Source organism: Gavia stellata, chromosome 28 (genome assembly GCF_030936135.1).
Source record: "Gavia stellata isolate bGavSte3 chromosome 28, bGavSte3.hap2, whole genome shotgun sequence".
Taxonomy (NCBI): Eukaryota; Metazoa; Chordata; class Aves; order Gaviiformes; family Gaviidae; genus Gavia; species Gavia stellata.
In genome coordinates this window covers 3,242,093-3,264,116 of record NC_082621.1, presented here as the reverse complement: position 1 = coordinate 3,264,116, position 22,024 = coordinate 3,242,093, and positions in this window count along the sequence as shown.

The window sequence follows — 22,024 nt, the reverse complement described above, 5'->3', positions numbered from 1 at the left end:
CTCCACAAGTCCCACTAGAAACAAGAGCGGTGTAACAGCATAGATGGCCACTGAGCCTCCTGGAAAACAAGCTGTCACCCTTCTGGGTCAAGGGCTGGACAGAGGTATCAGTGCGGGTCCCGCTAATGCCTTGTGTCCTTCTGGCTCTTTTTGAGCAAGATACTGAGTCTTCTGTTGATTTATAACCCTTGGCTTTTAAACTCCAGCCATGGCCAGCTCAGGTCTTTTCAACTTGATGGTAGGATCTGCTCTGCTCAAAGTTCTCCTGGGGGGAGATCACCGTTCTGGTTCTCCAGAGCTGTTCTGCAAAAGCCATCACGGGCAACTGCAAGTGACGTCTTGAAGGCTGCGTTGGAGACATCTCTCACCGTGTTTGGCCAGAGCTTATAAGGGAAAAAGGGCTCAAGAGCACCCGAACTGGGAAGCAAATTTTCACAAGAATTCAGCGCAATGGGAGCTGAAAGCTTTGGAAAAACAAGGCACTCATTTAAGGGCTCTACAGACCGAACAGCCCCATGCTGAGTGCCCAGCAGTGAGTCTGCCTCTGAGCACTCTGCAGTGAGGGGCTCTGCCTCACTCCTGCCCAACCTTCCTCATCCCAGAAACCTGAAACAGGTTAAGAAAGCAGCCAAAGTGCTTTAGCTTCTACAAGCTAAGGAGGAGATACGGTTTCTCCTTGTTTGCACGCTGATGAGACCCACAGCAGAGGTGCCCTCAATGCTGATATCTCCTGTCTCACTGCACGCAGAAAGATGTGAGATTTCAGCCCAGCTCCAGCCTGGAGGGCCTCGCAATTTGAAGGGAAGGGCAGTCCGGCTTTGCTGCATCATCCTTCCCGAGGGCTCCAGGAATGGCAGTTTAAAGAACTTCCCCATCCACGCGGAGTTTGAAGCTGAGGCTCGTGGCTGGGAGAGAAATCACCACGAGGCCAGCTCCGCTGTGCCTTGTCCGGGTGCAGGCTTGCACCATGCACTCGCTGGGACAAGGTCTTTCCTATTTGGTACCTCCTTCTTTGCCAGTTTTCCTTTCCTTCCTTCCACCAGCATCTCCTGCTCTTTTGAAATCCACAGCTTTTACACAGGTGCCAAGGCTTGGCGTGTTCTCTATGATGCTTCTTTATATTGTCTCCTTTTCTTTCAGATAAGCTTCTTCCACCTTGAATAGAAGAGAAGAAGAAAGAGCCAAGAGAGAAAAGAAAAATAAAACAAAATGTCCTGGAGGGACTTGGTCATGACCCACTAATCTTGCAGAAAAAATGCTCAGACATTAAAGTAACAGAAAACTGGAGAGTTAGTCAACATTTTTTACTTGGAAAAGCTTCTCCAGATGATGCGTTTCCCTCAATACTGTTATTTTTCTTCAGCAAACACCGATTTCAAGAGAATGTTTGAATTCCGAAAATAGGAAACACTTACTTAAATCCCATTGTATCCGCTTCTGGGCTCTGCACTTTAAGAGACTGCATAACTGAATCCAAAAAGACAACACAAACAATGAAGAGGATTAAGAAAACACAATATATGAGGAAAGATTTTGTGTGTCCTCGCGCCAGAAACTGCCATTTAGCCTTGGGCAAAGAGGCTGAAAAGTGCTATTGTTGGAGAGGTGCAAGAAAGTGAAGAATCATGTCCACTGTGTAAAACGGAGTGGACTGTGGTGGCCCAGCCTTATCAAGAAGGTCCAGAAGTGGGAGGACAGAAATCAGCCCTAGGAGAGCCTTAGCCCACAGTCAAGTGGACTAGAGAAGGAAGCCAAGGTCTGTCCCACCTGAGATGCCTAGAGAGAGGTGGTCCCCAGGCTTCCTCTAGCATCCAGTGGAGACGATGTAAAGTGGGATGAGCTGCCCTTTGAAGGTGTCTTTTTCCATCCGTGGGTGCTAGAAAGAGTCTACAGAAGCTGTGCTCCTAACTTGGTCACCTCCGTGAAGAAAACCAAGTGTCAATGAGTCCAGCCTGCAGCACAGAAATCCAGATCCCATGAAAGGGTATTTCCCCTCCTCTTTCCCAATTCCTTGGCTCGGGGGAGGTTTCCACCTGTTTCACAAAAGGGATGTGAGCCCTCCGGTCCCGCATCGCTGGCGAGTGGGGCTCAGCTGAGAGCTGTTGCAGAGATGGCAGTGCTATGGCATCCCAAGGTGTGCTGCAGATGCTCCGCACCCGTCTGTGCACCCGCGCCCCAGGGGAGGGTCGTGCTGGAAAACTCTTTGCTGACAAGAGGGGCACTCACTCATGCCCCCTTCCCCATGCGGAAAATACTGGGAAATTTCAAGGAGAAGAGAGAGGTACTTGAAAAAGAACAAAATCTTCACATTAATAAGCCCGGAAAGGGAGAACAGGCAGACTTAATCTGATTGTGTGGGAGAACATAATCACAAGGGACCAGGTGCCGGGGAATCGATACCAACTGTGGCTGCAGGGGCCAGGATTTTGGTGCGGGCTGGGAAAGTTGTTAAATTGTTTAGTTCCTGTAGGTTTTTGGGAATGGGGGAGCGAAGGGAGGACGGGATGGTATCCAGTCAGTGGGGATGGGGGAAGGAAAGGCCGCCTGTGCCTTTAATTTCTGCAGCCCAGGTTTTAGAAATGCAGCTTTGCTTGGAATGCTGCTGAGTGTGTAGCCCTGGGACAACTGCGATCCCTTTGATTTGGCAGACTGGAGCCTCTGCAGGTTGCTTTGTGGGTGTATTTCATAAGAAAACAGAGGAGGCAGCAATCCTGCCCTGTAACAGCCTCCAGACATTCTGGCCGGGTGCTGCCAAAGCAACAGCCAAGAAAGGCACCGCCTGGAAGAGTGGAGTTTCAAGAAAGCCTTCTCTGGTCGGGATGTTTGCCCAGCTTGCAGAAACCTTGGCTGCGTTCTGGTTTCTCCATTCAAGGCAGAGGCAGAAAGGTTCCTGCAGGTAATTACATAAATTCTGCCTCCCTGCCCCCTCTCTTCCACCTTCGTTTGCTGCTCAGCAATGCTGAGATGGAGCAGGAACATGCACGTTATGGGAACTGCAGCTGCAATTCAGATTTCCAGGATGGAACCTCAGCTCCACCACGAGGAGTGATGCTGATGGTTGGGTAACGCGTAGCGCTCACGGCCCGAGCCCTGGTCCCCGTCTCAGCCTGAGGAGCTGTGCAGTAGGTGTCCAAAAGTGTTTTGACACGAACGCCTGGGAGAACCTTAAATCAAGGCCCTGGGATGGGTAAATACAGAAACTGGGATTTTCCGATTGCATCAGGGCTACAGAGCAGGATCTCATAGACTTATCTGAGGATGCACGGAGCCCAGCCTAACACCAGGGAGGGATTCTCAGGGTCTTTTGCCTTTTCCTTTGGTCTAGGCCAGGGATCTAGGAAGAAAGCACAATCGGCAGCACAACACTCGCTGTGTCGTGTCACATGAGGATGTGAGTTCACGTGTTGTGAACCAGTGCCAGGCAAATTCCCCACACAGCTCCCTCGCTGGTACGGAGTAACAGCATGCCCTTGGGGTGACTCAGCTTTTCCTCTGAGCCCTTAATCATTGCTGTTCAACAGCACCGCTCAACTCGCGCGCATCCTCAATAACCTAAAGAGACGCGCCCGTGCGTAAGTGTGTGTCCCAACATGCCTGTGATTCCCTCTTTCACTGAGAAATGTTCAGTGCCGGACACGGCAAAATGGATCGGGTGATAGGGGAAGCGGCGGATGCCGTTTCTGTTCGGATGCCGGGTGTGATGGGCCACGCTGCCCCACATGTGCCTCCCAGAGCGGACAAGAGTCTGAGCTCAGCACAGTGCAAACGTAGGTGTCTGTCTCCGGTGAATTGCCATCCCAGTGAATCAGGCTGGAAGTGGAGCTGAAACAAAATACCGTCTGCAAACACCTGAAAAAGCTGGACAAGTTTGAGGCTAGCTCCAGAATCAAAGGCTTGGCCCGACATACGTCAACGCTCATGGAAAGACTCCCATGGACTGCTCTGGATTTTCCATGAGGTCTGCAAAGCTCAGGCCTAGCTCTGCATCACTCCAGCTCTCTGACAACCCAGGAAGGCTCCTTGGCTCCAAGTCCTGGCTTGCCACCCTCCCCAGCTGGGCCCCTGGCTTGGCAGCCCACGGACCGGGATGTGCTGCGCCGTGCACCTGCTACGCGACGCGGATGTCGCCCCAAGGCCTGATCCTGCAAGGTCCTGAGTTAGCTCGGCTGAGCACTCCAGCCAGAGCTGTCAGCATGAGACTCAGGCATTTCTGCAGCTGGAGAAAGTCCTGGGCAGTTCCATCAGGGCTGGAAGAATTGCTGCCGGACGGGAGGCACGCCAGCCAGCGGCCGCTTTCACCGGGAGAGGTGCGAGCACCGGTCACCATTAGTCACTGCTCTTGCTCATTCAGGCATCAAAAAGGGCCAAGAAAAGATTGGGCTGAAACGCCATCAGGACTAAGAGCAGACAGCCAGGCTAGGTCTCAAGAGCTGTGAACTGTCCCGGCTCTGCTCAAATGGGAAAGGATTTGCAGAGCTCCGGCTCGTGAGCTGGTGTCACCAAGCTGGCACGGCTCCTGCCAGGTACCTTCCCAGTCTCCATCACCTTAGATCCTCTACCAGAAGTGCTGGAGTTTCACAGGTCTTGAAGGAGGTCAGAGAAACCCTATGGCAGCTACTGCTACTTGTGTGGAGCCTTTCATGTCAAAAACTATTGCACCCAGCTATAGTTAAGGCTGTATCAAAGGGAAAAGCTCAGAGCAGCAGTGGTCAAGGCAGTCCTGATGTTCTTCCAGGAGCAGAGACGCTGACCAGATCAGTATGGTCCTCCAGCTCACGGAGCCGTGCTGGTGCCCCAGACCAATCCTCCCTGGAGGTTCCCATGGGCCATTTCCACACTGTACAGTGAAATTCCGGATTAAGACTGTTTTTCCTGCTTACATGCAGATGCCGGTAAAGCAACGAAGGTTGAAGCTGCAGCCGTCACAGGACTGACTCAAGCATCGCGGCTGCGGCAGCAGTGCCGGCAGTGTGGACGAGGAACAGGATCGGTGGCGGGGTGGGTGAAGGGAGGAGTCAGGGAACGTGTTTTACAAGCGAGTTACACAACCTTGCACCTGGTGCAGAGGCTTCTGGCTCCCCGATGGGTCCCCCAAGATTTTAATAAGGAGGGGGAAACGTGCACATTGGTGCCATTGTGAATCTTCCCTTCCCTGGCTAAAATGATCCATAAATTAGATCCAAGGGGAAAATGTTAAGCTAGAGGTGGAGGTAGGTGTCCCATGAGAATAAAAGCAAACCTGAAGGGTAGGAGGGGAAACCAGCTGCCCACCAGGCACATGAGAAGGGACCTTCTGGGCCACCACGTGCAGCGTGCGGATATAGCAGGCACCCGCTGTGCAATCCTTCCCTAAGTGCCATCAGGGGGTTTCGCCCCCTCCTACGCCGACTTGGATGCTGCTCTAGACCTCAGTGCTCGAGGGTCAGAAACCTCACCGCCAGCCACGAGTTACTGCCGGCCAGCCCATCTCCCCGGCTCTGCAGAGGCTCAGGAAAGGAAGGAGAGAGCCCAACGCACACCCGTGTCCAGGGCACTGCAGGCACATCGGCCCCTCTGTAAGGAAAACCTGCCGGTGCCACACCGGCGTGGAGGGACGGCTCTCCTGGCTGTGGCAAGCCAGGCAGTGCCTGGGCAGCTCAAGAAGTCGCACCAGCTCTGGTACAACCAGTTTTTCTCACAGCTGAGCCTTTCCTGCGCACCTCGTTCTTCTGGTAACTTCAGCATTTTCTGCCAGGCAGTTTTGGTCATACGACCTCTGCGCTTCTGTTTTTGTGTTCCCAAAAAATGCGAATCAGCCCCTCCGAGCCTGCTGCCGCCTGCCACCGGCAAGCCCCCGGTGTGGCCGGGAGGCAGGGACCACGCTGCCTGCAAAGGGAGGGCTCAGGGCTTTGACATCGGTCACCCGGTAGCCGGTGACGAATGTCTCGAGGAGGTGCACGTCCATGCCACACCGAAGGGGCCGGGGCTGGAGCGTAGCCTGGCCGCGGTGGGTGCTGTGCGGGCTCCTGCGGGCAGCGTGGATGCTGCCACGTTACCCCAGGCTTCCCCGGCTGCCTGTCATCACCCGCTGCCTGTCGTCTCCTGCTTTGATTGGGTGCTCTTCGGGATATCTGCGTCGGATTTGTACGGCGCGGAGAGCAACGTGACCCCAGCCCGTGACTGAGGCTTCCTGGTGCTGCCACAACACAAATAATAAATAATAATTATGCTGGGCTCAGAGCCGCTGACGTAGGAGTGGCTTGGCTGAAATCACCGTCCTATCCAGCCCGGCACAGGCCTCGCTTATCCCCGTGAAGTAGGATGAGAGGGAGGAGGACAGAAGAGGAAATCCACTGCAAACATTCACCTTCTTCCTCCTGTGTAGGAGGGAGCATGCAGAGTGAGAGTCGACGCACCAGCTAATTTTTCTTCTGATACAACGCCAATTGCTGCACTGGAGCTGCTCCTGGGATGAATTTGGCCCGGTGTTTACATGAATTATTATTATTCATTAAGATTATCTTGTGGTTAAAACACAGAAGCGGGAAGTGAGCGATATGTTCCTGGCTCTGCCACCGACTCTGAGCATGGCCCTGGGCAACTCACTTTCCCCCATTACTTTCCGGAAATATATTTTCAAGTGAACAAATACTAGCATTGAAATGAGGGAAAATGACACAGATTATGAGCATCTGCATAAATACCTGATCGACATCCAAATCCTACTGAGAAACAACAAAACAATGATCTCAAAGTTCAGCGAGAGCTGCTTTTGTTTCTTTTATTTGCTAATATATTTGTGAATAGGGCTTGGTTTAAATGTTACAGCAATTGCTGGGGGCCTAAATTTTCAACTCATTCATACTCTGTTGGGGAGACTGAGAAAAAAGAAGGGGCATGGAGACTCACAAGCTAGAAATTTTCCCATCCAAAAAGTCAGAGAAATAGGGCTAAAAACACTAAATGGGCGAAGGAGAAAAATCATTGCCATGAAAAGAGAAGATGCAATGAAAATATCAGATTCCTCGTTGTGGTCTGGCTGTTTCGCACCGTTCCTGTGGCTCAGCGAGCTCTTGCTGGAGATCCCACTTTGGGGGGAAGCTCTCCCAGCCCTGAAGCTGGCAGAGGGACCCCAGCCCTATGCACCCCATCCTGCCGGAGCTCTGCCCTGGCATCTCTCGCCTCCTGCGCCAGAGACCGGAGCAGCGCTGTGGCTGTGCTCCAGCCTGGGCGAGATAAAGGGGATTACAGCTGGCTCCTGGATGGGGTTCCCTGTGCGAAGCAGAGCTCAGACTTAGGGAGGCTGGTCTGCTGTTTCAGTGGGGGATGAAAGGAGCTTGTTTCTGCCGTTCCAAATCTGACAACTTTTACATCAAATAAAGGGCACGGGTTGCCTTTCAAAGAAGAAAAAAAAAAAATCAAACCCAACTATTTTAATTGACTCTCCCTTAGGGGAGGGAGGAGGAATGATGCAATTACACGAGGGAGGTGGGGAGAGGGGTAGGATCATGAACTGGATCCAGTTTTGTGAACCAAATGGTTGAGAATGTCCTCAGACCTCCTACTCCATGAGCTTAACGCAGCTCTAGGAGAAGGGTGCACCCTTTGCAACTTCCCTTTCCCCACCATGATTTATGGTGATCCCTCCAAAAGCCCTGTACTGCTTTCAGCATATTCTCTTGCTCAGCCAGGGCATCCTTTAATTATCCTGTTTGTAAATTTGCAATTAATTAATTAGCCTCTGTCTGAAAGGGCTTAGAAAATGTAAGTGTGGCTGAGCATTGTTACTGTCAAGTTCAATTATTATCATTAAATATTTATCTAGCATTGTAACTAGTGGCTGGCATTTTAGAGAGATTAAGAGAGATATTGTTCCTGCCTGGAAGGCCTTGTCATCCAAATTAGACAAAGAGGGAACATGGAGATTGACAAAAGAAAAGGACCGAGATGGAAAGGATTGAGACACCATAAATAAAGACAGTTGTGAGTCATATTGTAAGCAAATACCTCTAAGCAGGAGGGTGAAGAGAAGCAGGAGTAGAGCGGGGACACCAGTTAGATTAGACCTGTCAAGATGCTGCTTTTCAGTAAATAAGGCGGTGGTGCGAGGACCTCCTCATGAATACCTGACGCTGCCTCTTTGCAGGACATTTTTAAATACGGGGCCACACTCAGGGCAGCACGTTCTGCCCTTAACTCCCTGCAGGTAAATGCAGCAGCACGGACCCTCTCCCACCCCTTTGCTCCGGACCCGGCTGGACACTGGGGAGCAGCGATGCCCCAACCAGTTGCCTCTGGCCCGCGGGTCAGGGAACGAGGGGGACGTTGAGGCTTTGCAGCGGAAGCGCATGAGATGCAGAAGGGCACAAGGATTTTTGCTGAACGCTGCCAGACTAGCAGGGACGCTGTTTGGTGCTTTCAGGGATGGGCATATTTGCCCCCGTGGAGCTAGATTAAAACGCCAGCCCTTCCCTCTCCTCCACACAACTCACCATTGCCTTCCCTCGTTCCTGGCCTGGCTCCAATCACAGCTGGGATCTCTGGGCAGGAGGAAGGCGGCTCTTGAACCCCAATCAAGCTGGCCAGGCCCTGCAAGCTTGGGGAGGTTTGGTAATGGGAATGCCCACTGAGGGTGGGGTGCATCCCTTCCCTGCCCACCCGGTTCTTCTGGCGGGGAGGATGCTGTGTACCCGCCATCCCGCCTGGCCCCGGCGAGCCCGGGCTGCTGCGGAGCGTGGGGAACACTCCCTGGGTGACACGCTGCCTCCGGGACGTCCTTGCCCAATGATGCTGCGGTGAATGAAAAACAAACAAGAATCCCGTGCTCTTTATTGCATGTTAGGAGGTGACATGGTTATAAAAATACAGGAGAGCAAATTTGCCAAGAAGGGAATGGGAGTGAGCAACAGAGGAGTTGGTTTCCTCCACGTGTTCACTCTTTGGCCTTATGCAAATCTCAGTAATACCCATTTCTCCTTCTTTAAAACCTGAAAATAACAGCGCTGCTCCTCTGGGCGCTGACTGCTGCTCTGTCTGGGTCTTGGCCTTGCCTCACCTCTCAGTGATGCTGCAGAAATCACACGAGTCTATTCTGTGCTGTGTGTGCACGCACCCACAAATTCTGTAATCAGTGCTGAAGACCTGATCCAAACAGGGCCCTAGTGACTTACTCCCAAGAGTAAGGGATTTCCCCAGCCTAAGTTTTCCTGTCTTGGGAGTTTCTATCCATTTGGGACAAAGAGAGCTGGGTGGAAAATAATCTTTGGTTTTCCGGTCTTTGCTCCAGATGTCAGTGTTAAACTCTACCTGGAGTGCTGAGAAATCGTACTAAGTGATAAGCAACATTAAGGTAAACTGGGTTATAATAATCCTTAATGGTTATCTGGTGCTTTATAATTCCAAAGAACTAATCAAACCTTAATTAATTCTTATAATGGCCATCTAAATGTTATCTTCTCGCCCAAGATGGGGAAGCTGACAGGTGAGCCTTGCCCGCGGCCGCAGAGCCCGGGGTCAGCGCTAGAGCCCGAGGACTTCTGCCTTCAAAGCTGGCCTCTGCCCGCATCGTATCCCTGTTTTGGTCCCTGCCCGCGTCCACAACACCATGACCTGGATTTCTGAGGCACCTCAGGCTGGAGGAACGGGCATGTCGAAATCCAGGGGAAGCACTGTTTACTGGAAGCCAGCCTCCACACGCATGCCACGCGGTCACATGTGGCAGCCTGGTCAGACGTGACGTGTGGTCTACAAGGTCGTTAAAACCCCAGCCTTTGACCAGCTCAGCCAGCCATCAGATGGAAGGAATGCAGGAGGCATCCGGGGCTGAGCAGTGACCGCCAACATCCCCAAAGTGGGACAACCCCTCTGGATTTAGGGACAAAAGGGAAAAAAACCTCAAAACGGGCAAAAAAACAGGCTCACAAAATCTGCTGCCAGTGAGTTCTTGCAGGGCTTCTCCTGCCCCACCACTGCCCACACAAGGATCAGAGGACGGCGTTTCCTTAAATACTTTCTGCGTTCTGGGGGAGATCCAAATCCCAGCAAACCAACAGCCTGGCGAGGCTCCGTGTGTTTGCATCTCACCGCACCAGAGCTGCCCCAGGACTCCAGCGGGCTAAAATACGGGCTAGCGGGATCCTCGTCTCCAGCTATCGCCTTTAAAGCTCGTTCAGGTCTCTCTCTAGCACGCTACAGTCCCAGCAGCGACTACCATATAGACATTCCGGCAGATAGTAAACGTGATTACACAGAAGCCGGCTGTCTCTCTGCGGTTTTCGCTCACTACCAGGCTTGTCGACATGGAGCCACTCTGGAAAATTAATTCAAATTAATTAAAAGTATGAATTTAAAGTTGATCAGTTAAAGCCCGTTAAACTCATGATTCAGATTTCGGAATTGAAATGGTTTTAATTTAATCTAGTTCAACACACTCTCAAAGTAAATTAAACTAAACCACATTAAAGCTATTTTAATTCTCAATAAGCATGTTTAATGTGGTTTAATTTATCCACTTTCAAAGTGAATGCAGATTAACCTTCCTGAATGTCCCCAGGTAGACAAACCCTGCTATAGGAAGCAAAGATGCAATTTAAGTCCACCAACAAAACCGATCAAGAGTTTTGATCTGGCCTGGGACCAGATACGTCCACGCTGCAATTTCAGGTCCGACAGCAGCGCCATCCAGTAGCCCAACAACTGTAATCCAGCCAGCGAGGCTAACGAAGCGAGGCTTCAGCGGCGATGCACGGGCTGCCGGGGACCCTCGCGTTGTTGGGTTGAGCTGCAGCCCATGCTGCCGTGTCCTCCCGGTGGGTTTTGTTCTTGGGGCAGTACAGGTATCCGCAGTACTGGTCCCGAGCTGCGGCCGTGGTGGAAGCATCCCTGCAGGGAGAGCTGAGATGCTGTAATGCCATCTACAGGGGATAATTCAGCTCGGCACAAGGTCCATGGGGCCAGATGCTCCCGCTCGGCTCGCCGGCAGCCGGGGCCAAGCGCTCCCAAGGAGCCCAGCGCCCGGCGCTTCGACGCTGAGCTCGCTAGGGAGCTCAGGCCTTTGTGTAGCTGCTTAAGAAAGGAGGTCTTTGAAAATGCGAAGCCTGGGGGTGATGGATGTTGAGCTCTCCTAGAAATCCAAGCCTCAAACTGGTTCAAAGGTATCAGACAGGCAGCCCTGAACAGAGGAGCAGAAAAGTCTTCTCCCAGGACATTTTTCCAGCACGCTCCATTCCTCCTACAACAACATCAGTCACTTTATGCCATACGATCCACGGCCGCTCTGCTGAGCCGGGAGCCACGTGAGCGCCAGCCGTATTTCTGATGCGAAACCTCTTCCGTGGTTTGCTCCGACATCTGACTGATAAGGAATCAGCTCCCGATCCTTATGAGGAAGGTGAGGGACCGAGAGGGCACCATTCCCTCTGCAGATCTCTGCTCAGTCAGACCCGCTGACACCACGGGGTCCTGCAACTGGAAGCAGCATGGTCGAGGGATTGGAAAGCAAAGTCTGGGGGTTAGTCTCCTTTTACGTTCAGGCTGGGCTTAGTGCCAAGGTGCTTTCTATGCACACGAGATTCACAGTGATTTTGTGCCAGTGTATACTTAACCCCACACATAAATAATAGCTCTGCATTTGGTAGGTAATGCCATTAATTGCCCTCACATAACCTTTCCCTTTCAGGCTGCACAGAGAGAATCCCAGAAGGGGAATGTCAGCCTCGTGTCAGGGTAGAATTGGAGCTGTCCCCTGAGCTGCACAGTTTCTGACCTGAAGAGGAGCTCTGGTAGAGTTGTAACTTCGCAGATGTTATCCAGCTACAGGCTTCTCGCCCTGAGTTGGTGTTCATAGCACACGGCTGCCTCTGATCAGGTCCCATCCCATATAAACCCTCCTTGCAGGGGCACAGTGAGCCCACACAGATGATGTATTTCTTTGCATACATATATAATTTCTGCCAACTGCATCCCCCCACCCCAGACACACAGCTTGGACTTTACACGACTTCAGGCACCAGTTCTTCTCTCCCAAGCCTCTCCTTACCCTCATCCACCCCACAAGGGAACAGGGAAAGTTTCCCTCCGTGGTCTTTTCCCTCGGCTGCTCACAGATCGCAGCACCAAGAGTCCCACAGCCAGCCTGAAGCTACGATGTCTGGGAAACGGGTTACAGCCCCAAAGCGTGGACCTCTCTGCCTGCATCAGCCCTGGCAGCTGCACGTCTGCCCACCAGAGCAAGGACAAGAAGGATGGAGGATAGGGAGAAGAGGTAGCCCAGGGTATCTACTTCTCAGGGGCTTAACTGAGGCTGGATTTGTGGGCTGCTGCGTAATTAGGAGAGAAGATCTTTATCAGCTAGGATCTGGGGCTGGCTGGCGGTTCCCGCTGCTGATATTGTGGCAAAGCGGTTAAGGGTGGGTGAGAGGAGAGAGAAAAACAAGTCTGATTCCTGTAGACGCTGCTGGAGGGTCCTGTCACCTTCTCACCAGTCCCCTCGGCTGACTATGAGCCCTTGGGTTCCAGCAGCTGGGCAAGGCTCAGCCCTCACCCTCTATGTTTTTGGCACCAGGGAAGCGTGTCCTTGCATCCCCCCCCAGGAACGCGCAGCCCTGGGTCCCCCTCCTCCAGACTGGGGAAGCAGCATAGCACCGGGATGTGTCACTGACCCAGAGAGATACGCCAGCGCATGGGTGTCACGAGAGACACATGGATCAGGACACACACGCAGAGACGCATGGCTCCGAACAGCGGCGAAAACCAGCGAGAGCACGGCAAAGGGAAGAGACACGTACCCAGCACAGAGAGCGAACCTAGCTTTTGCAGTCGGACGTGCTGTTTTCCCACGTATTATGTTAAAAACAGTAGTTTGACTCCCAGCTTTACTCCTTCCCCGCTCCTGTGAGTTGGTCCCCAGGGGAAAAGAGCAGGGGCTACCAGTTCAGGTGATATCCAGGGTCAAATCCAGCACTCCCCAGGGCTCCTCTGCACTCAGGCTCCCCCGCTCAGACCCTACCGGGGTGGCTTCTGCCTTTAGCTCACATTCACTCGTGGCCTCCCCAGTCCTCCCTGCGCAACATCATCTGCTCCGCTGCCCGCTGCCAAGCACAGACCTGCCCGTGTCAGCCTCCATTTGTGGCTCAGCACCTGCTTTGCTCTTAACGCCGTCTTACTCCCATCTTACCTCCGCTCCTCCCCTCCCCCAGACAGGGCGATACAGCCATGGATGAGGATTTAGGAAAGCTGAGATCTCCCCCCAGCTCCTGTTAGTAGGTGGATGATTGTGATGGAACCGACATGCTGCTTTGCATCCCCATTTCCCCAGGTGCAGAACGGACATCGTGTGCAAGGGCTGGGGCGTGTTGTTATTCTTCACTCTGGCTCTTCACTTTTTCACCCCAGCAGTCCTTCAGCCCTCCACCATACGGGCTTTAACATCACCCAAACCATTTGCTAAGCTTTGTCATAGCCATTCCTTGTCCCCTCCCAGCCTCAGCAACGCCACTGGCCACGTTGCTCCGTGGACCCCAGCAACCCTTCGCCCTGCTCGGAGCCCGTCCAGCCGCTCTGCTGCCGGCTCTGAGCTGTGCAAGCACCTCGCGTCCACCCTGGCCTGGGGGAGCTGACATGCTGCTCTTCATTCCAGCGGGATGAAGAGTCTTGCAAGTTTCCATGGCCTGACCTTGCATCACCATCAGGGAATTTCTCTCCGGCACTTTGCTGGGAGCAGTAAATCAATCCCTGGTGGTAACCTGATACACGTTATATTTCATACCTTTCTATCTACAAGGCCAGCCTGCCCGGCAAGGCGCGCTGCTGACGCGGTCACATAGAAACTACCTTTCTCTTGTGCACAAACCAGCCCTAAATGAGCGCAGGAGCAGCCTGGCACGCAAGGGACTGGTTTTGCACAGCTCCGTGCACCCCCGGGCTCCAGCACCGGCTGGAAGTGCTCCGTCAGCACTTGTGAACCCGGAGCTTGCCGGGAGTCCCAGTCAACTCCTCCTCAGAGCCTCGACTCTCTGGAAATAACGAGGAAAGGATGGCCAGCCTCCCCCCCGACACCAGAAAGCGTCTCTTTCTGCTTCTGCACACTCTCCCACCACCTTGCTGGAGACGCGGTCTACCTGGGAGGGCTGCGGCAGGGGAGAGGGAGCCCTGGGCTCCCGGCTGGCTCCGTGGAGGAGCCTGCCCCAGCACTCGCAGGGAGGCGAGAGCCAGATCAGCTGCATTCCAGGGCACGCGATGCCCTGTGAAGTGGGAAGGCCCCGGGCCAGACCGCTCCTAAATCCTGAAGGTGCCAGAGTGGTGTGGGTTGGAAGAACAGGTCGGGGCTGCCGCCCGAACGGGAGCGTGGGGACGGTCTGTTTGTGCGAGGTTGCGCAGAGCAGCCGGCTCCGCGGTTGAGAAAGAGGAGAGGGTGTGAGGGAGGAGGCGAGGGGAGCAGTGGGACCAGGGGTGTAGGAGCTCCTCCCTCGGATGTCACCTCCGCACCCAGACCGTCCCCTGGCAATGCAGGGCTGGGATGAACCACGGGGATTCAGCAGGGAGAAGGACGCGTGACGCAAAGGGCTTGTGTGTTTGGCAGAGGACACCCACGCTTTGAGCCACGCGGACGTTGGCTGGGAGGCACGCAGTGATGCTAGCGCAGGGCTAAGCCCAGGCTAGCTGGCCTGGGTGTATTTATTCCATCTCGGTACCGCGCTAACCCACTTATCTGGCTTTGGGATCGAAGTGACTTTGTGTCTGGCAGGCTCGGAACCTTGGGGAAATGACCATGTAGGCATGAAGTTGCGGAGAAATGGGTTTCAGAAAGGCTTGAAGAGGGCAAGTTTGGCATCAGGACTGATCCCAGCCCTGATCCCATTCCCCAGCCCTAAGAGCTGAGCCACCGCAGGGTATTCTGCACTCGCCCGGCTCCTGGACAAGGAGAGCCCTGCGGCCGTCTCTGTGTAGGATGTCCAGATGGACCAAGAGTTGGGGAGGATAAATGGTCCCTCCTCGAGGCTCAGAAGCAGGATTTAGCTCTTGCTGCACCTTCCCTCCGGCGGGGTTAGCCTCACCCTCCCCACAACCGCAGAGCCCCAGCGTGCCCCACCCCAGCACCCTGCATCCCGGCCCCACGCGCTCGCCCCACATAATTGCCCCACCACACAGTCATACCACTGCACCATCCCGAGCAGCCAGCATCTCACCACACCATCGCACGCGCACGCACGCAAATATTTATGGAGAAGATTCACATTTCTTTACCAACAAACTTGAAAGCATTTAAAAAAAACCCCAAAAACGCGCCAATAAAATGATACCTGCCAGCCAACTCGTAGTGTCTGGGAGTGATGCTGCTCTTGCTCCCTCCTGGCCTGAGTGGTTAGCCAATTTTTGGGGCTTTGCCAGGGTGTTTCCGTTAGAAGGGGAAACTGATTACATGAGTCAGGTGTTTCTTTGGTACAATTCTGGTTATTTACTGAGCTCCCAGAGAGGCGGTTGCCTCTTTCAGACACTCGTATCTACTTTTCCAGGTGTACTATGCCCTCAAAATACATCTCTCCCTTGCTCCTTCCCTTGCCCAAATGGACACAATCGTCTCTGTGTTTGCTGTATATTCAAGCATAATGCAATCAGCCGTGCCATGAGGCTACTAGCTTAAGCCCTGGGACATCCTATTATTTCAGGTGTTACTGTCTGAACAGGCAGTTGGTAATTCCTTCCATTATCTTTGAAGAAAAGATGGCCAGGAACCCCCTCCGCTTTTCTACATAGCAGTCCATGTACGGGATTCATGTTTGCTGGCTCAATCAAAAAGGAAAAATGTTCTGTGCTGGAGCATAACCTTCACCTGAAGTTATTTTATTGTCTTTTTTTACCTTGAAAAAAACCCAGATTAATCTGAAATCAAAACACTGCTTTGAACCCCCAAAATTTAATTTCATTTCTGATCTTTTTGAAACAAAGCAAACATTTGAACTTCCTCCAGATTTTCCCTCCTGCCTTCTCCAAACTAAACTGCCAAATTCAATCCAAATTCATGACTAGTTTTGGTCTCTCTTTTGATCATCATGCCCTGAAACATCATTCCTGCTCCATTTGCTTTCACCAAAAAAGCTTTGTTCAGTTCTCGAAAAAACACCTCTGCCCGTTCCAGAGATCACGATGTTACCAACAGCATCTCCCAGCAGAACAGCACTCCGTGCTATGATCTGCTCTGACATACAGCCCGCCGCGGAGAGCTGACGTGGACCGTCATGCCCAGTGCCTGGAGCCTTTCCCTATAGCCAGGTAACCACAGCGCGCTCGCCCTACAGGTATAGCCCACCATTTTGGCCGGCAAACAAAAGGGGTCTTATATCTATACATTCAGCCCAAGCAAAACTCAGCGGAGTCAGCTGCTTCGACACCAAGAACTGAAAAAGATAAAAGACCCCCCAGATCCAGAAAAGCAGCAGATTCTGCACAGGTTGCTAAGGATCCCATGAGCCAGTTTGGGTTGCCGCTGGAGTAGTGAGATCCCAAAGCTATGCGGAGCATTGGAGTGACTCTTATAAAGAAGATGTAAAGCAAAATCTCAAAATGGTGGCAGCGTGAATCTTAGAGCAGCTGCCACATCTTCTGGAAGTAGCATGATGCTCCACAGGTGTAAGAGCTCTGCTCTGGGTGTCACAGGGGAAGTCCCCAACTTTTTGAGTCCTCTCCTCAGCAGGATGCTGAAGTTACTCTTCCAAGGAGCTTCTTTCTTCTTGGAGTATAAAGTCATTGTACCTGCACTGGACACTCTTGGTCCTGGCTCTGGATGTAGTTGCAGGCTGAATTGCAAGCTGAGACTGGCTGGTCTAAATCCGTAAGGAAACACATGACACGGGGTTTTTTGGAGAAGTCTGATAACGGGTTTTGATCATGCCTATCTCTAGACTGAGGTTTCTTCTCCAACAGATTGTTCCCATGCACCCACAGAAGAGACAGAAGCACTTAGAGGGAATTTAACAAAGATGGGGAGACCACACTAGGGTGATACTCCCCAGGAAAAACATTCGGGCCTTGGTGTGAAGTAGAGATCCCAGTATTTTGTGAAGCTTAAGAAGCCCACTGCATTTTAAGATGAGTCAGAAATGAGGAAGATCATACTCAATCTCATCTTCTCTGGGGCTCCAGTGCCTCCTAATGAGCCCTGTGCATTGTTTTCATTCTGGTGTTCTCGGTTAAACTTTATCTCTAGCCATGCTTCATTATTATTTATATTAGGATAGAGCCCGGGGGCCTTCACCCAGCTCCAAGCCCCACTGTGCTGAGCACTGCACAGACATGCTCGCAGAGGGAGCCCAGCCCTGCGAGGCTTCCAGCCTCACCAGACAAAGGAAATATTATTATCCCCATCACCCCCACTTTGAGGAGCAGTCCAGAAAGACTCGGGGGAAGTGCCCAGGGTCACAGAAGGTTTCCACCTCCAGCCTGTGCTCTGTTGCCTCGAGCTAAATTCCCAAGTGGCCAAATCTGTCATGACTTCATTGAGTTGAATGGATGCCACAAGCTAAAAGGAGGTCCTTTGTCTCCTGCTCCACAACGTGGGGCAGAAAAGAAGGGAACAGCAGGACTCCTCTTCGTCCAAGCACCCCATCCAAAGCCTGCTCAAGTCACTGAAAGAGTCTTTCCATGAGCTCAGTTAATACTGGACCAGGTCTCTTTGATATACCCTGGGTAACCCTCATGCCCGTCACCAGCTTCTTTGTGACTCAGCTTCCCCACCACCATGAAGCTGCTGGGCTCATGTGCAAAGCACAAGCATTGGTTTCGCTGGTGCCGGCACAGGCAGAGGCAAAGCAAGATGAGATCACCCAAGAATGTCCTGGGAAGAAGAGGACTCCTCCGGGATGTCTTTATCCCCACGAGGAAGGAAGTGGAAGGGGTATAAATCACCACGGCTTCACCTTATCAGAAATCAAAATCTCTGCAGCTGATCCAAGCCCAGACTGCCGTGGGCATCCCTATTGCTTTTCCTGTCAGTTCCCTTGTTGTTAGAAAGGCAAGTACAGAACAGCACATGCAAACAACACAATTAGGATTGTATGTGCTAATAAGGGTTTCGGCACCATGCGGCTTTAATATGCAGTGATCAGAGAATTTTCCCTGGCTCCTCTCCCCAAAGAGTTATTTGCTTAGGCTGCCTCGCTGAGTTGCCTGGGAGCTCTCAGCACCTCGCCTCGCACTCACTCCAGCAACATCCTCCACCCCAGCAAGGCCACCTATTGAGGTTCTCCCTACCACGTATGCTCCACCAAGCAGGAATGAAAACATTGCTCCAGACGCAGTCTGAACTGCACCCTCTGCCTGGATCCCCTTATCTCGTCTCGGAGTCTGGGAGGTTCGTTTCCCAAAGGGGCTCCCTCCAACATGCCCCCGGATGTGCCAGCAGCTGGCACTTCGTGTCTGTTGGCACCATCTCCAGCAAGATCCAAACTGGCAGTGGCAAACTGGCATAGCAGGATCATGCACCGGCCATGCTCTTTATAGCAACAATCCTTAGCACACGTGGGCCTCTGCTTTTCATCCACCTTACCTTCCTTTACATGGGGAGGTCAGAATGACTTCCAGGTGGGGAAACTGAGGCCCAGAGCAGGGAACAAATATTGTGGCAGTACCGCCCAGTCGTTACAGCACAGCACTCAGTGTGGGCTTCAGCTTTGCCACTGCCACTTGTGTTGTCCCTGGGCGAGTCACCTAATCCTTTGCAATTCTTTGGCTTCTCAGAGTCGCTTCGAAGCCTGTCGACGAGTGATGCTGTGTTAGAGCTGAGATGGATGTGAGGGACCTTGTCCTGGTCACATCCCATGCCCGTGCTTCGGCTGTACGCCAGCCAAATTCTTTGACGTTCAGATCACAAATGGTCGCATAATTAAGAGGGACTCGGTCCCTCTGGTTGCTGGGAGCAGATCGGCAAAGTCAAAGTAATTCTCCCCATTTCCAGGCACCGCTCATTCCCAGCAGTGAGATGGCTCTGGGCCACAGAGGGCAGAGGTGGAGACTACATTTTCTCAATGCTTTTGCTAAGAGGATCTCTAAGGAGGCAGACGAGAAGGAGTTGGAGGCCGTTGGACTCCAGAATAGTGAACTTCATGGTCATTTCTGACCAGTTTGGGATTTGGAGCAATTGCCACCAGGGGATTGCTGCTACCACTAAGACAGAATTAGAGACAGGCCACATGGCAACATGTGTGAGCCCCAGGGCTAGCTCAGGGACAGCCACAAAGGGTCACAGCACCGTCTTCTGTCCACCCCAGCAGCAGTGGCTGAGATCGGGTGGTGGCTGCTCTGCTACGGTTCAGGGATCTCTGCACCTCCCTGCTCTGCTCAGGAACACGCACAAGGATGCTCCCCAGAAACCCTTTGGATGCAAAAAGCTGTATCAGGTTCCCCACTCACAACAGAGGTGGCACCTGCAGAATCGGCCGTCTGCCTTCTGCCAAATAACGTAATGCTCTCCGTTTTCCCCAGGGACCTAATTAGCTGGGTCCAAGCTGGTCTGCAAACCCCCTGCACCCCCCGTCAGCTGTGCGCCTCCTCCTTCTGCCACCCACCCACACGCGCAGATGAGGCAGGAGCCAGCTGAATGACACAGCCGCGTGGCATCGTGCCCCGTGTACTTTTAACCCAGCCAGTCCCTCTCCCTTGGGTGGCTCCAGGGTCCGAACGCACCGAGCAGCGCTGACAAACGGGAACACAACAGGTGCCGCCTTCGCTGCGGAGCGAGGTCAGTTGGGTGCCCCTCCTGAAAGCAAAGTGGGTGACCAAAAGCTTCCACCCTCATGGCTTTTTTTCCTTGTAATGTTCACGAACAGCCTTCGCTGTCCCCTACCCTGGTTCTTGCTGCTGGGACTGCAGAACTGCAGCTGGTGGACCCCCCAAGTCTCCTGCAGCCATTGCACCACACCATCCCGGAGGAGAGGGCAGGGGCTTGGGGATGTCAAAGCTCCTGCAGGATGAGTACCATGTTATTTCTCACTGAGGACCCCTCTGAGGAATGATTTTAGTCCAGGCAGGATCTCTTGAAGTCTCTCAGACATGTGGGGTGGTGCAAAGGCACCCAGAGCTGTGTGATCCCCCAGCAAAGCCGCTTGCTCAAGGGCTTCAAGAAAGTCTTTCTGAAGGAAACCTCAAGCTCTGGGAGGCTCCGGCCGCGGTGCCAGCGGGATGCACAGCTCTCCAGCGGAGGGTGCGGCCCACCGAAGAGCTTAGCACGGCACATGAAAGGGGACGCCAGGGAGATCAAGTAAGAGATCTTTGGGAAGCTGCTGAGATTTTTTTCCCCTAATTTCTTCTAAGCCAAACAAGATCTCCCTCATCTGGCTGAGGTTCCCCCCACCCATCCCTCTGCAAAAATGTTGGGCTCTGCCTTGGCGCAGCTGAACAGAGACATCTTGCGGTGATGAGGAACCCGACACTGGGGAGAATCGCAGAATCACAGTATCACTACAGTTGGAAAAGACCTGTAGGATCATCAAGTCCAACCATCAACCCAACCCCACCATGCCCATTGAACCATGTCCCACAGTGCCTCGTCCACTGCCGGGGTAGAGGGAGGGAGAGTCACCCCTTGGTCCTCAGAAGTGCAGACAGACCTCTCGGATGGGGAAGACTCTTCCCTGTGGTAGGAAACACTGCAGTGCTCCACGGGAGATGGCTGCCAGGGATACCCATGGGGTAAATATTGACAATCAGGAACAGCTTCTGTGATCTGGGTTTATGGCACCTACATGCCTTGCCAGCACTAACTGGATTGCCTGCGAGGCAAGGAAGAAGCAGTATCCTAAATCCATGGAGGGTGGGAAGGGGACTGGGAGGTGTTAAGGCTCTGAGGAGAGATGCGTCCTATCCAAGCCAGCCAGAAAACCTACAACCAAGCCAAAAGCTGCACTCCGGTCGGTCAGCACCCTCCCCACAGCACTGCCTTTTCCCTGCAGTGACTCATTCCCCTGCAAAATTCCCCTCCTGTGACCCTACACAAACAAACTCTTGCTGCTGTCATAGGGGATGTTCTGCAGCACAGAATTACTGTGTTGTCTGACATGGGTGCGCTGCTGTCCTTCCAGAGCCTGCCTTCACACAGCTGCCCTGGGACTCGCACCTTTATCTTTGGTGTAATGGGTAACGGCTAACGAACAGGAGGTGGGGCTAGGAAATATGCTTAGCATCCAAAATCTATTAGGAGAGCATAAAGGCACCAAGCGCTGCCCCTTTTCCACCCACAGACAAGTGCTCTCTCCATCCTGCTGGTGTGCCAGCAAGACCCAATAAAATGTTCATAATTAATTTTAACAAATACTGAGATGCTAGAACGTAAAAAAAATCATTCCCCAACAGTTGGCGTTAGACCAGCTCTAATATTTTTGGTAGCACAGTGACGAAACACTTGGCTTTCTTTGCATCTAGTCTCGTTGGCATCTCAGTGGCCTGGACAGCAGCAAACACAGCCTGGTAGCCCGATCAGGTGGAGCAAAGTGTCTTAGTAAGAGCCAGTTGCAACTTTCTAAACTAAAAATTAAAGACCTCTTACTATTACAGACTTTGAAATTAATAACAAGAGCAGGCATTCCAAATATTTTCCTACAAGCTCCCCTTTTTCTTCCCTATCATCTCATATTACTTCTAAGTATTATTGCAGTGACCAAAACCCCTTATCGGAATATAGATCCCATTGTTCTAACTGCTGTGTAAACACAGATGAAAAGATAAATTATGCTCAGGGGCCTGAGGGCATCTTTAAAGCATCACAATTGTTATTATTATTTAAAAACACGGGAGCGGAACTTCAGCTGCTAATAACCAACAACAGTTGAATTCATCTCAGTGAAGTCATGTGCATTGCCATCTGCTGAGAAGATGAAGCAAAAAAACCTCAAAATCTGTTTCTGAGTTCAGAATACGGCATTGGAAGCGGGAACATAAATTATGAAATAATACTGACAGATTTTAGTTAAAGTTTGTGTTGTTACGGAAAAACTATTTGCAGAAAGCAACCATTTGATACTTTATAATTAATCAGGAGTTACTTCAAAGCCAGATT